The 12,546-nt window shown below is 41.7% G+C and overlaps 1 pseudogene; it reads right to left on the reverse strand.

Annotated features, from left to right (window-relative positions):
- Positions 1-10,594: 10,594 nt before the first annotated feature.
- On the reverse strand, positions 10,595-11,854 carry LOC145571443 (thymidylate kinase pseudogene; annotated as a pseudogene).
- Positions 11,855-12,546: the final 692 nt, after the last annotated feature.

Consider the following 12,546-nt stretch of genomic DNA (forward strand, 5'->3'; position numbering starts at 1 on the left):
TTCCTTCAGGAGACTCATAGATTACGCTAGCACCACAGCCGTTCTTAGTAGAGCTCCCGTCTACATACACTTTCCAAACCTGATCAAGATTATCCGGAGCCACCGGACGGGTCATTTCAACAATGAAGTCTGCAAACGCCTGACCTTTCATTGCCTTTCTTGGTTCGTAAGTGATTTCAAGACTTTGCATTTCAATAGCCCATTTCAAAATTCTCCCAGATGAGTCCAAGGTAGACATTGGCCTCTTGAGTGGCTGGTCAGTGTAAATCACCACCGGATGTGCCAAAAAGTAAGGCTTCAATTTTTTGAATGCCATATACAAAGCAAGGCCAAATTTATCAACCATGGGGTACCGGAGTTCAGCATTTTTAAGAACATAGCTAATGAAGTAAACCGGGAGCTGCACGCCGTCTCGCTCAGCAAGCAGAACGGCACTGAGGGCATGATCTGAGACAGCTAAATACATGTACAACGTCTCCCTAGGCAAAGGACTGACCAACCTAGGTAGAGAATGTAAATGCTCCTTCAACCTCTGGAATGCCGCCTCAGCATCATCCCCCCATTCAAATCTGGTCTTCTTCTTGATTGCTTGGAAGAAGTAGAGGCACTTGTCGCCTGACCGGCTGAGGAACCTCCCAAAGGCGGCCAGACAGCCGGTGAGTCTCTGCACTTCCTTGATAGAACGGGTTGACTTTATGTCAATCACCGCCTGTATCTTTTCGGGGTTAGCCTCTATCCCCCTTTGATCAATCAGGAATCCGAGAAACTTCCCAGACTCAACACCAAAGACGCATTTCTTAGAATTTAACATAACCTTATGCCGCCTGAGGGTGGTGAGTGTTTCTCGGAGATTATCAAGGTGATCCGTCTGTAGCTTGGATTTGACTATCATGTCATCAATGTACGCCTCCACATTCCTCCCAATCTGATTAATGAATACCATATTAATCATCCGTTGGAAAGTGGCAGGCGCATTTTTCAAGCCAAACGACATCACAGTATAACAGAATAACCACTGATCAGTGACGAAGGCCGTCTTCTCTTGATCTTTCTTCCACAGGGGTATCTGATGGAAGCCGGAGTAGGCATCCATAAAGCTCATCAAGGCGTGACCGGCTGTAGAGTCGAACAGACTGTCGATCTTTGGAAGCGGGTAACTGTCCTTTGGACACGCCTTGTTGAGGTTTGTGTAATCAACACACATGCGCCAGGTCCCATTCGGTTTCTTAACAAGGACCACATTGGCCACCCAGTCGGGAAAATTACAAGGCCGGATGAACCTGACGTCTAGCAGCTTTTTGACTTCGGCAGCTGCCGCTTGACTTCTTTCCTCACCGTGGTTTCTTCTCTGGGGCCACAGTGTCTCTGACGGCTGAGAGATAGCAGTCTCGCGCCGTCTTCTGATCCCTATTCAGGGAACCAACAGTGCTGTCATCCCTCTCATACTTGATGAGCATGAGAGATGGGATGATTACTACCTTAGCTATGTTGAGGGTCGGCCGACCAAGGATAATGTTGTAGGCGGTCAGCTCCTCAACGACCAAGAATCTGACGACAATATATCGTCCTTGGCCCTTCTCTCCCAGCCGGATGGGTAAGTCAATTCTTCCGGCTGTGTAGACCATCCCACCCCCAAAACCAACCAAGGGGTGGGTGACCGGATGCATGCTGCTGACGTTGTATTTCAGCTTTTGCAAGCACCGGAGGCTGATGATGTCTGATGAGCTGCCGGTGTCAATAAGGATTCTTCCTACCAATTGGTTGGCAACCTTACATTCAATGACAACCGGGTCATCATGCGGACGGCGGACGCTGCCCCTATCCTTCTCAGTGATTTAGACGTCTTGGAAGGAGGTGCTTGTAGACGCCTGCTCGTCATCATCCTTGTCCATCTTTCGAAGATGGCTCTTGGTGCCCCGGATGGTAGGGCCACCACAGGAGAACCCGCCTGCTATTGTGTAGACCGGCTCCTTGTCGGTATCCGAGCTACTAGCAGGCTGGGGTGTAGTCTTGGAGGACTGACCCTTGTTTTTCTTTTTTGCCCCGGCTGGGGACTTAGAAATGTAGGACTTCAACAGCCCTTTGTCAGCCAGACGGTCCAACGCTCGCTGAAGACTGAAGCAGCCATTGGTATCATGGCCGACCTCCTCATGGAACTGATAGAATTTATTTTTGTTCCGTGACTGGACAGAACTCTTCATAGGATTCGGCTTCTCAATGGACAGCCGGTCCTTTACCTCAATGAGGATGGAGTTGCAGTCTTTATTAAACTCGTACTTGGGGACGTACGGTTTAAACTCTTTCTTTTTCTTCTGGGACGGCTGGTCAGAATCATTGACCGCCCAGATTTCTTTTCTTTTCTTGCTCTCTTCTTCATTTTTAGCTGGCTGAGCAGACCGGCTGTCTTTCTGCTTGTTGGACTTCTTAGAGTCCGACTGGCTACCAGGAGAGCAGAGGTCGGTAGCTTGAATGTAGCTTTCCGCCTCCCTTAGGGCCGCCTGTAAGGTGAAAGCCCCTTTTCTGACTAGGTCGAACTTAAAGGTCGACCCGTCTCTCAGACCTTTGAAAAAGTCTGTAAAAGCTACCTCATTAGACAGTCCCTGAATATTAATTCTGATCAGATTGAACCGCCTGACATATGAGCGCAGCCCTTCTCTCTCTCCCTGCTTAACAGTGCTCAAATCAAGGCTTGTTTTCTTAGCAGGGATGTTCATTGAGAAGTTGGAAGCAAACAGGAAGGCGAGCTTCCTGAAACTATCGATGGACCCGGCTGGCAAATTACCAAACCATTGTTGGGCAATGCCCTTCAATGTAGCCGGGAAGCACCGACACCAAGTGGCATCATCCAACCCCTGCAGATAGATGAGGTTGGTGTATGCCATGAGGTGGTCTTCCGGATTGGTGGTACCATCATAGGTACCAACCAATACATTCTTAATCTTTGCCGGCTGGGCCGCCTCGGTTATCTCCCGGGTGAACGCAGAAGGCTGTTCACCCAGGCGCAGCAGACGAAGGTGCTAGTCCAATGGTTGGACATTTGTATATGTCGCCTGACCTCCAATGAGGCCGGCTGCATGAAGTGAGGGGGATACTGTCCGTAAGCCTAAGTAGGCACATACGGTACAACTCCACTCATGTGAGGGCTAGAATGGACGGTATTACCGCCTGTCAGGCTCTCATGCAAGGAGGGTGCACTCCGTGCAGAAATGTTGTTGAAGCTGTCTGGAAAGTTCGACGTTGAAGCCGACTCAGACGGTGATTGGTTTCTCTTCCGGTTGATGATCTCCCGGGCATCAAGAGTTTATTTTTTACTCCTCACCGGCTGCTGAGTCCGGCGAGTGTTATTGGTGTTCTTCCTAGGAAGGAGAATTTTTGACCAATCAATGGTCCCGGCTGCCTTCTCCTTTGGATGAGGAGTGGGCTGCCGGTCTCTGACTGACTTCCCCTTCTCTGGAGGAGTCTTCTTCGCCGACTGACCTTTACTTGGGCCAGCCCGGCTTTTGGTGATCAGCTCTTTAATTTCACCCTTGAAACTTGTCATGAATCTCATGAGTTCGTCTCGGGTGACAGGGGCTGATCCAGCGGCCGTTTGGGTTTCCCCTTCCGGCTGCCCAGTGGGTTGGCTTGGACTCGCCTGGGAGGCACCCCGCTCCAGAATATCTCTGGGCCAGATGCTCTTGATTCTGAGCGAGCCATCCTCGGTTGTAAAGGTTTCGAGCTGAGGATCCTCATCCTCCTGGTCTATAAAGACTTCTGGGTCTTCGCCCAGACGGTTAAGGGGTACAGACTCTTTAACCATCTTCGAGGTACTCTCCCCATAGACGGCGCCAAATGTTTTGGGTGTTTTTGTCCCTCGGGAGAGTTACAACACAAAGTCTGATCTGGCCGAGCTGTACTTGCAAAATAACGGAGACTCTGGGTGGTTGGAGCTCCGCCTCCGACGGTCAAGTTAGTAACTTGAAAAGGAATAAAGAGGACGGAAATTTAGAAGGGTATCTGCTCGGATTCCAAGCTCAGGTGTTTCTCTGATGTGAGAGAATGCAAGTGTAATAAATGGAAAAACTTGCCCTCAAAATGAGGGACATCTCCCTATTTATAGGGTCTTTGGGAATTGTGCCCTTGATTAGGTCACTGAACCCTAATCATTGGTGGGCTGCGCCGTTTTGCGGCTTTCTCGGGATTTGGGCTGAAGGCCGCCTTTTTCCCTTATTTTCTGGAGTGACACGTGTCAAGCAGGGATTGGTCCACTTTGGGCCATCCTGAGGCTGACACGTGTCATCCTCTGATTGGACCACGTGGCGGGGTAAAATTACCCTAAACAGTAGGTGCCGCCTCTTACTTCTTCGTAGATTCGGTAGGGACCTTGTTGTATATTTGGAGTAACACTCGAAATACACAAGGGATAAACCAAGGGATAGTTAAGGCTAAAGAACCAAAGGCTTCTTAGATAAAGTCACACCACTAAGAAACTGTTTGGATTCCTAAGATCACAAGCCAACTAGTAGCCTAAACTAGCTAACTAAGCAAAGGAAACGAAATTCCAAATCCAAGAATTTCAGGTTTTGTTTCTAATCCAAGAAACGAATGTAAGACAAGTTTTTTTTGTTTGAATAATCTGATTTTTTCATTCACATTTGCTTGCTATTTATAGTAAACAAGCATCCTTAAGTACAAGCTAACTTAAGTGGTTGTTCAGCTCACTTGTTACACGCCTAAGCTAAAGCTAAGTACAAATCAGCTTTTTGTTGTCTAGATACATTAATAAAAGAAGCCTTATTTAACTAGATACATCAAAGAGAAAATGGTGGTTTATAACCTCCAAATTAAGGCTGAAATAAAATCAGAATTAAGAGAGTGTAACTCCCCTTGATTCACGCCCATCCAAGCAGCAAGTTGGGGATGTATTTCCTCTAATATTCACGCCCAAATTCAAACAGCAAAGAAGTGTAACTCCTCCTTGGTTCAAGCCTTGAATTTAGCTTGAATGTATGTGGACAAGGGTGTATGACTTAAAGTATGACTAAAGTTTACAATTTATTCAAAGCATAAAATGAACTAGAATAAACTAGTTAATAAGAACAACAAGAAATTCAAGGGGTTGAATATCTTGCTGCCCAAGGATAGATTGCATAGCACCAATACATGGTGCTATATCTTGAACCAAAGAAATGTCCATAACCAAGTTGTTAGGCTTGGCTACAACATTCCCCCCTTCTTGAAAGGAGTTTGCCCTCAAACTCTGCAACTCTTCAAACTCATCATAGTAAGGTGATAAATCAACCACATTAAAGGTGCTAGAAACACCATAATCTCCGGGCAACTCAACTTTGTAAGCATTATCATTCACCTTTTCAACAATAGCAAATGGACCATCACTACGAGGACTAACCTTGGACCGCCTTTTGGAAGGAAATCTTTCCTTTCGAAGATGAATCCAAACAAAGTCACCGGGCTGAAAACGGACCTCGGCATAAACTAACTCCCAAGATGAATCCTTCTTGTCATAGTATGCCTTTGTCTTTGCATTAGCTTGTTCAATTTTGGAACGAACTTGCTCATGCATAGACTTGATTTCTTTTGCACGCACCTCGGCATCATTGCTGAACTTGTTTGGTGAGGGAATGGGAGTGAGATCAATAGGAGTGCACGGATTGAATCCATACACCACTTCAAAAGGACTCAAACCTGTTGTCTTGATAGGCACACAATTTTAAGCAAACTCCGCATGAGGAAGCATCTCTTCCCATTGCTTGGGACGTTTAGTAGCCAAAGACCGCAGCAAAGATCCGAAAGTTCTATTAGTCACTTCGGTTTGACCATCTGTTTAAGGATGATTTGAAGTGCTAAAGTTCAATTTCGTCCCCATCTTCCTCCATAATGTAAGCAAAAAATGACTTAGAAATTTTGGATCACGATCACTCACCATGGATTTAGGTACACCATGCAAACGAACAATCTCATTGAAAAACAAGTTAGCAACATGAGTAGCATCATAAGTTGAATGACAAGCAATGAAATGAGCCATTTTAGAAAATCGATCCACAACAACCATTATTAAATCTTTCTTTCGATGGGTGATAGGAAGTCCCACAACGAAATCAAGACTAATATCCTCCCATGGTGCTTGTGGAATAGGTAAGGGCAAAAGATAGCCTTGTGGTAGACTATGACTCTTGGCCTTTTGACATATCACACATCACTTCACAATGAACTCCACATCACGGACCAATCTAGGCCAATGAAAGTATTCTGGGACAAGAAGAGTAGTCTTCTCTATGCCAAAGTGTCCCGCCATTCCTTCTTCATGAAACTCTTTGATAAGAGATTTTCTTAGGCTTGATCTTGGAATGCACAACCTGTTTCCTTTGAACAAATATCCATCTAAAATGTAATAATCTTTGTACGCATGATTAGAACATTTTAAAAATAAATCACCAAAATCATGATCATTTTTGTAACTTGCTTTCACATCTTCAACACTAATTACCCTTGCTTTGAAAGAATTCAAGAGTGTGTATCTCCTTGAAAGCGCATCAGCTCCTTTGTTCATGGCGCCTCTCCTATGCTTGATCACAAAATGAAAAGCTTTCAAATACTCCACCCATTTGGCATGGCGTGGTTGGAGTTTTTGTTGGCTTTGAAGATATTTGAGTGCTTCATGATCTGAATGAAGGATGAACTCCTTAGAAATGAGGTAATGTCTCCAATGGTCCAAAGCACGAACAAGAGCAAAGAACTCCTTATCATAGGTGCTATACTTCCGTTATGCCTCATTGAGTTTTTCACTAAAGTAGGCAAGGGGAAACTGGTGACAAAATAGCACCAATACCAACTCCACTAGTATCACATTCAACTTCAAAAACTTCATCAAAGTTAGGCAAAGCAAGAATAGGTGCACTAGTAAGTTGATGTTTAACATCATCAAAGGCCTTTTGAGCCTTGTCATTCCAAACTAACTTCTGATTTTTAGTTAGCTCGTTGATAGGTGCCATGAGGGTACTAAAATTCCGCACAAATCTTCTATAGAAAGAAGCAAGTCCTTGAAAACTTCGAACTTGTTGAATGGTTTATGGCGTGGGCCACTCACGAATTGCAGCAACTTTCTTTTCATCAACTTCAATGCCTTGTGATGGAACTTTAAAGCCAAGAAAAATAACTTGGAAAGTGAATAAATGACACTTCTCTAAGTTACCATACCATTTCTCTCGTTCAAGGTCTTCAAAAACCTGTTGCAAGTGTATAGAATGCTCTTCTTCCTCCCTACTATACACCAAAATATCATCAAAATAAACTACAACAAATTTACCCATGAAAGGTTGCATAACCTGATTCATAAGGCGCATAAATGTAGATGGTGCATTAGACAAACCAAATGGCATCACAAGCCACTCATAGAGGCCCTCCTTTGTCTTGAAAGCGGTCTTCCATTCATCTCCTTCGAAAATTCGAATTTGATGATAGCCACTTCTCAAATCAATTTTAGAGAACACTTTAGAACCATGCAAATCATCAAGTAAATCATTCAACCTTGGAATAGGAAACCGGTACTTGATAGTGATTTTATTGATTGACCTACTATCAACACACATTCTCCATTCTCCATTCTTCTTAGGCACAATCAAAGCAGGACAAGCACATGGACTAAGAGACTTACGAATAAGACCCTTGGACAGTAATTCTTCCACTTGCCTCCTAATCTCTTCGGTTTCTTTTGGAGTGGTTCTATAGGCTGGTTTGTTTGGGAGCATTGATCCGGGGACAAGATCAATTTTGTGTTGTATGTCACGTTTTGGAGGTAGGCCATGGGGAATGTCTTCGGGGAAAACATGGGAAAAAGTTTTGAAAAGAGGGGTGAGGAGTGGGTGTTGTTCTTTTTGTAATGGTTGGGAAGGGGTATCAAGTTGGCTTAAAATGAATTGTTTGTGAGCTTTATACTCATGCAATTCTGATTTTATGAGAGTGGTAAGGGAAGTGGGGGGTGTGGAAGTGGGATGGCCGTTTTTGAGGTTTAGAGGGGTAAGGAGTATTTTCTGTCCATCCTTAGTGAAGGAATATGTGTTTTTATACCCATCATGCATCACACGCCTATCAAATAGCCAAGGTCTACCAAGTAAAATATGACATGCATCTATAGGTATAACAGCACACCATAATTCTTCCTCATAACTTTTACCAATGCTAAATGATAACAAGACTTGTTGTGTTACTTGAATCCCTTTACCATGATTTAGCCATTGAATCACATAAGGTTTAGGATGAGGGATGATTTTTATTTTCAGCTTGTCTATCATTACTTGTGAAGCTACATTGGTACAACTACCTCCATCAATAATCAAGGTACATACCTTACCACCAATGGTACAACGAGTGTGAAAGATTGCCTCACGTTGCAAGCTCCCTTCTTTGCCAATCATATTGCTTAGTGTACGTCGAACCACCAAGAATTCTCCTTCATCCGGTCCAAGACACGCATACTCATCATTCTCCTCAAGGTTGTTGTCCACTTAAATTTCCAATTCGTCCTCCTCTTCATGTTCAATCAAAGTGACTATCTTTTTATTTGGACAATCACTAGCCAAATGTCCAAGGCCTTGACACCTAAAACATCTTCTTGGGGCTGGTTTTGGGTGTTTTGTGAAGGTGGTTTAGAAGTAGGCTGATTGGATGTGGGTTTGAAAGGTGGGAAATTGGATGTTAGCTTTTTTTGGGGAAATGAGGTTTGAGGTGCAAAACGTGATGATTCACTTTTGCCTCTTGCTTTTTGTTGCTGCTCAATCTTATGTGCTAAGATAATGAGCTCTTCAAGGGTGGTGTAAGGGTGTAGCTCGGCCACATTTGCTATTTTTGGGTCAAGTCCTCCCAAAAAGCGCACCAGTGTTTGAGGTTCATCTTCCTCTACTCCACATTTCATGACAAATCCTTCAAATTCCCTAGCATATTCTTCTACTGATTTTGTACCTTGTTTGAGGTTGTGGAACTTGGAAAAGTTTTCTTGCACATAGTATGTGGGAAGAAACATTTGTTTCAGCTTCTTTTTCATCTTGGTCCGTGATCTCACTTTCTCTTTGTCTTGCCTCTCCCTTATGGCACACACACTAGCCCACCAAGTTGAGGCATATTTTCTTAACTTCAAGGCTACAATCTTCACCTTTAAGGCTACACTCTCTCCACCGTTCTAAGCCATTCTACAAACCACTAGTAGAAAAAGGCTCATTTGCGTCGCTCATTTATAGTGTATTTGCGTCGCTTCTATGAGTGATGCAACTGCTCGCGACGCAAATGACTTTTAAGTCATTTGCGTCGCTCCTAGGCGCGACACAAATAAGAGTCATTTGTGTCGCTCCTTTATAAAGGAGCGACGCAAATGACTTTTTTGATAAACTTATTTTTTGTCATTTGCGTCGCTCCTTTATAAATAAGCGACGCAAAGGACTCTTCTGACAAACTTATTTTTTGTTATTTGCGTCACTCTTTTATAAAGGAGCGACGCAAATAACTCTTTAGATAAACTTATTTTTGGTTATTTGCGTCACTCCTTTATAAAAGAGCGACGCAAATGACTTTTCTGATAAACTTATTTTTAGTCATTTGCGTCGCCCCTTTATAAACAAGCGACGCAAATGACTCTTCAGATAAACTTTTTTTGTTATTTGCGTCGCTCCTTTATAAACAAGCGACGCAAATGACTCTTCCAATAAACTTATTTTTTGTTATTTGCGTCACTTGTTTATATAGGAGTGACGCAAATGACTGAGTAGACAATACAAAACTGCTGTATTTGCGTCACTTGTTTGTTTAATGAGTGACGCAAATGAGGTGAATTTTTTTTTTTTTAATTATAATATAATAATTGCCTTGTATATGTTTGTAGTACCTGTTTTCCTAGGTATAAAGTAATATGCTAACGCTAATATAATTGCTATTAAAATGCAATATTATTGAATAATGCAAATGTAAATTTCGGCAGAGTCTCCTTTGTACTTTGGCCTACCCATAAAATTTCCAAACCATGTTTCTTAACCAAATCAACGTATAATACAACTCCAAGTTCTAGACTTAAACTTAAAGGTAGAAGTACCTCAACAGCTCAACCTAGAGTTCAAAACGTGGTAACTACTGATTACTGACTATAGTATAGAATTTCGCTTAAGCGAGCAAGAGGCATATGGCAGCTTGCCTATTGTGACCAGAAGTGAGACAGAGCCCTTCCATTTTTGCAGGCCGCAACACACTCAAGCACATATTCTCTGAGCTTCTTCTGGACTTCTTCCATTGGCAAGCATGCATCAACCATCTGTTATCATTCAGCATCGTATGAAAATCTAGATGGCATTATTACGGAATTTGATGAAACAGCAGCTATCTCACAGAATCTAGTTAAAAAACATAATTTACAAAAATAAAAAGAACATTGCAAGAAACTGGAACATGTTTAAGTAAAAGAAAATTAGTATAACCTACACTACATAATATTGCAGGCATCACTATAATGACACTATGCAAGATAAAGTCACCATTGTCAAACCTATTAACCTTACAGCCTTACCAAAATTGTACAGTCTGATGCAAGCTATGAAAAAACTAAGATTTGGTTTAACAGCCATGTCTCAGATCTTACCAAATAAATGGTACGCCCCATAAATTCTTATCAGTGAAACTAAAGGCAAAATTCCTATCATGCCTATTTGAATGAAAGTATACCTCTGGTGATATATCAAGGTATAAGACCATGTCTGGAGCCAGCAATCCTATCTCTGGTTCCTGCACAAAGAGAATTGTGATCATATTGCGACTAAATAGAGATATGCCTGAGTGAACTGGTTGATTACTAAGAGTTGGAATCTTCAAAGCAAGTTGTCAACATACATCACACTCACTCGAAGATGGGTTTTCAACAACTGTAATTACTATATATTATTTCCTTATATCAGCCATTCTCTCTTTACATAATGCTTCATAGAATGCCATTGTTACCAAACCAAAAGAGTTAAACAATACTTTTAATCCTTACACTTTCACAAGTCATGGGATTATGAAAAGTCAGTAACCAATTTTATTGAACATTCAACAGTCACTTAAACAGAGATTGTGGTGATAACATTTTACCTTACACCAATAAAAATCAAGGCCTTTGGCAGAAGAGAAAGCCACACCGGAGTATGAATAACGATCTATAATGAGGGTAGTCCCAGATTTCAACTTTTCTTCCATCATGGATCTGTAATTGTAGATGACAAAGTCAACAACTAAACAAGCATATCACCAAAAAAACAGATTCATGAAGAAGTAAAGTTTACAACTTTAAATCACATTCTGAACTCCTGTCCCAATATACTTGTATATATTTCAAAATCTCAGGGGAATAAAGACAGTTTTTTAAAAGTAATCTATCATAATTCCAACTACAATCTCCAGAATGTAATATAACCGAGAACGAATTACCCAAATTAACCAATAAATAACAACATAGAAAGGAATTAGATTCAGCTAAACATAACATCAAACACATGGTATGCAACTCACAAATTATGTATAAAAAAACAATCATAAAAAGAAAAAGAAACAACCTTTTCACCCAAAGATTAGCACTGAACAAAAGATGAATAGTATGATCATCCAAATAAGATTGATTGGAAAGATAAGCAGAGATCATCTGCCCAACAGCAGTATTTCGATCCGGAAACCGCCATAACTCAGCAGAACACCCAATACTTTGCAAGTGAGAGAGAAGCTGAATACACTGAGAGCTCTTTCCACTTCGATTTAACCCTTCTAATACAACCAAAGCACCTCTTGATTGTAAATTGGGGTTTAGGGCAGAAACTTCAATTTTCTTGGAAGAATCATTCTCCATTTTTGTAGCAAAAATTGAACAATTTAATTGAAATTTAACATCCTGGTTTCTCCTCTGTGCTCCTGCAAAGTGCACCCAAGAAACAACTCAGATCAATATTTTGGTAATTAATATCGAAATCCTGCTTCTGTTGCAAAGGAAGATAACTGGGCATAAATTATACATCATTAGTAGTTATTACTTGTGAACTTCACTGTCATGTCTTTTCCTTGTCATCTGCCATGTAAACGGACTATTAGGATCCACACCAGGCTGTGAAATTTCCAAACCATGTTTCTTAACCAAATCAACGTATCTGAAAATTCAATAAAAAAAAAATGACAAAAGTTCTGTACTGAATAGCTCAAGACATTAGAGGATATGATGCAGAAAGAGTGCTAACTTTTCAGAATCAAAATTATCCACTCCCAAATCTTCGTCCCAGATAAATATGTAATCATATGGTGCCACAATGTCAGGATGTACAAATCGTTTTGCATACCACCTTTAAACATACAATGAAAGAACGGATCAGTATGATAAAATTGATAATTAATCTGACCCAATTGCCTTAAAAACTAGAGTACTAACCATTTCGCACTAGTTTGCAAAATTACCAAGCAGAGACACAATTATGAATCATGTAAGAATAGTCAAAGTTTGCAAATAAAGCTTACTCAGCACACTCATTAATCTTCCCCGAATTCTTGCTT

Source organism: Chenopodium album, chromosome 2, assembly GCF_948465745.1.
Source record: "Chenopodium album chromosome 2, dcCheAlbu1.1, whole genome shotgun sequence".
In the NCBI taxonomy this organism is placed as follows: domain Eukaryota; kingdom Viridiplantae; phylum Streptophyta; class Magnoliopsida; order Caryophyllales; family Amaranthaceae; genus Chenopodium; species Chenopodium album.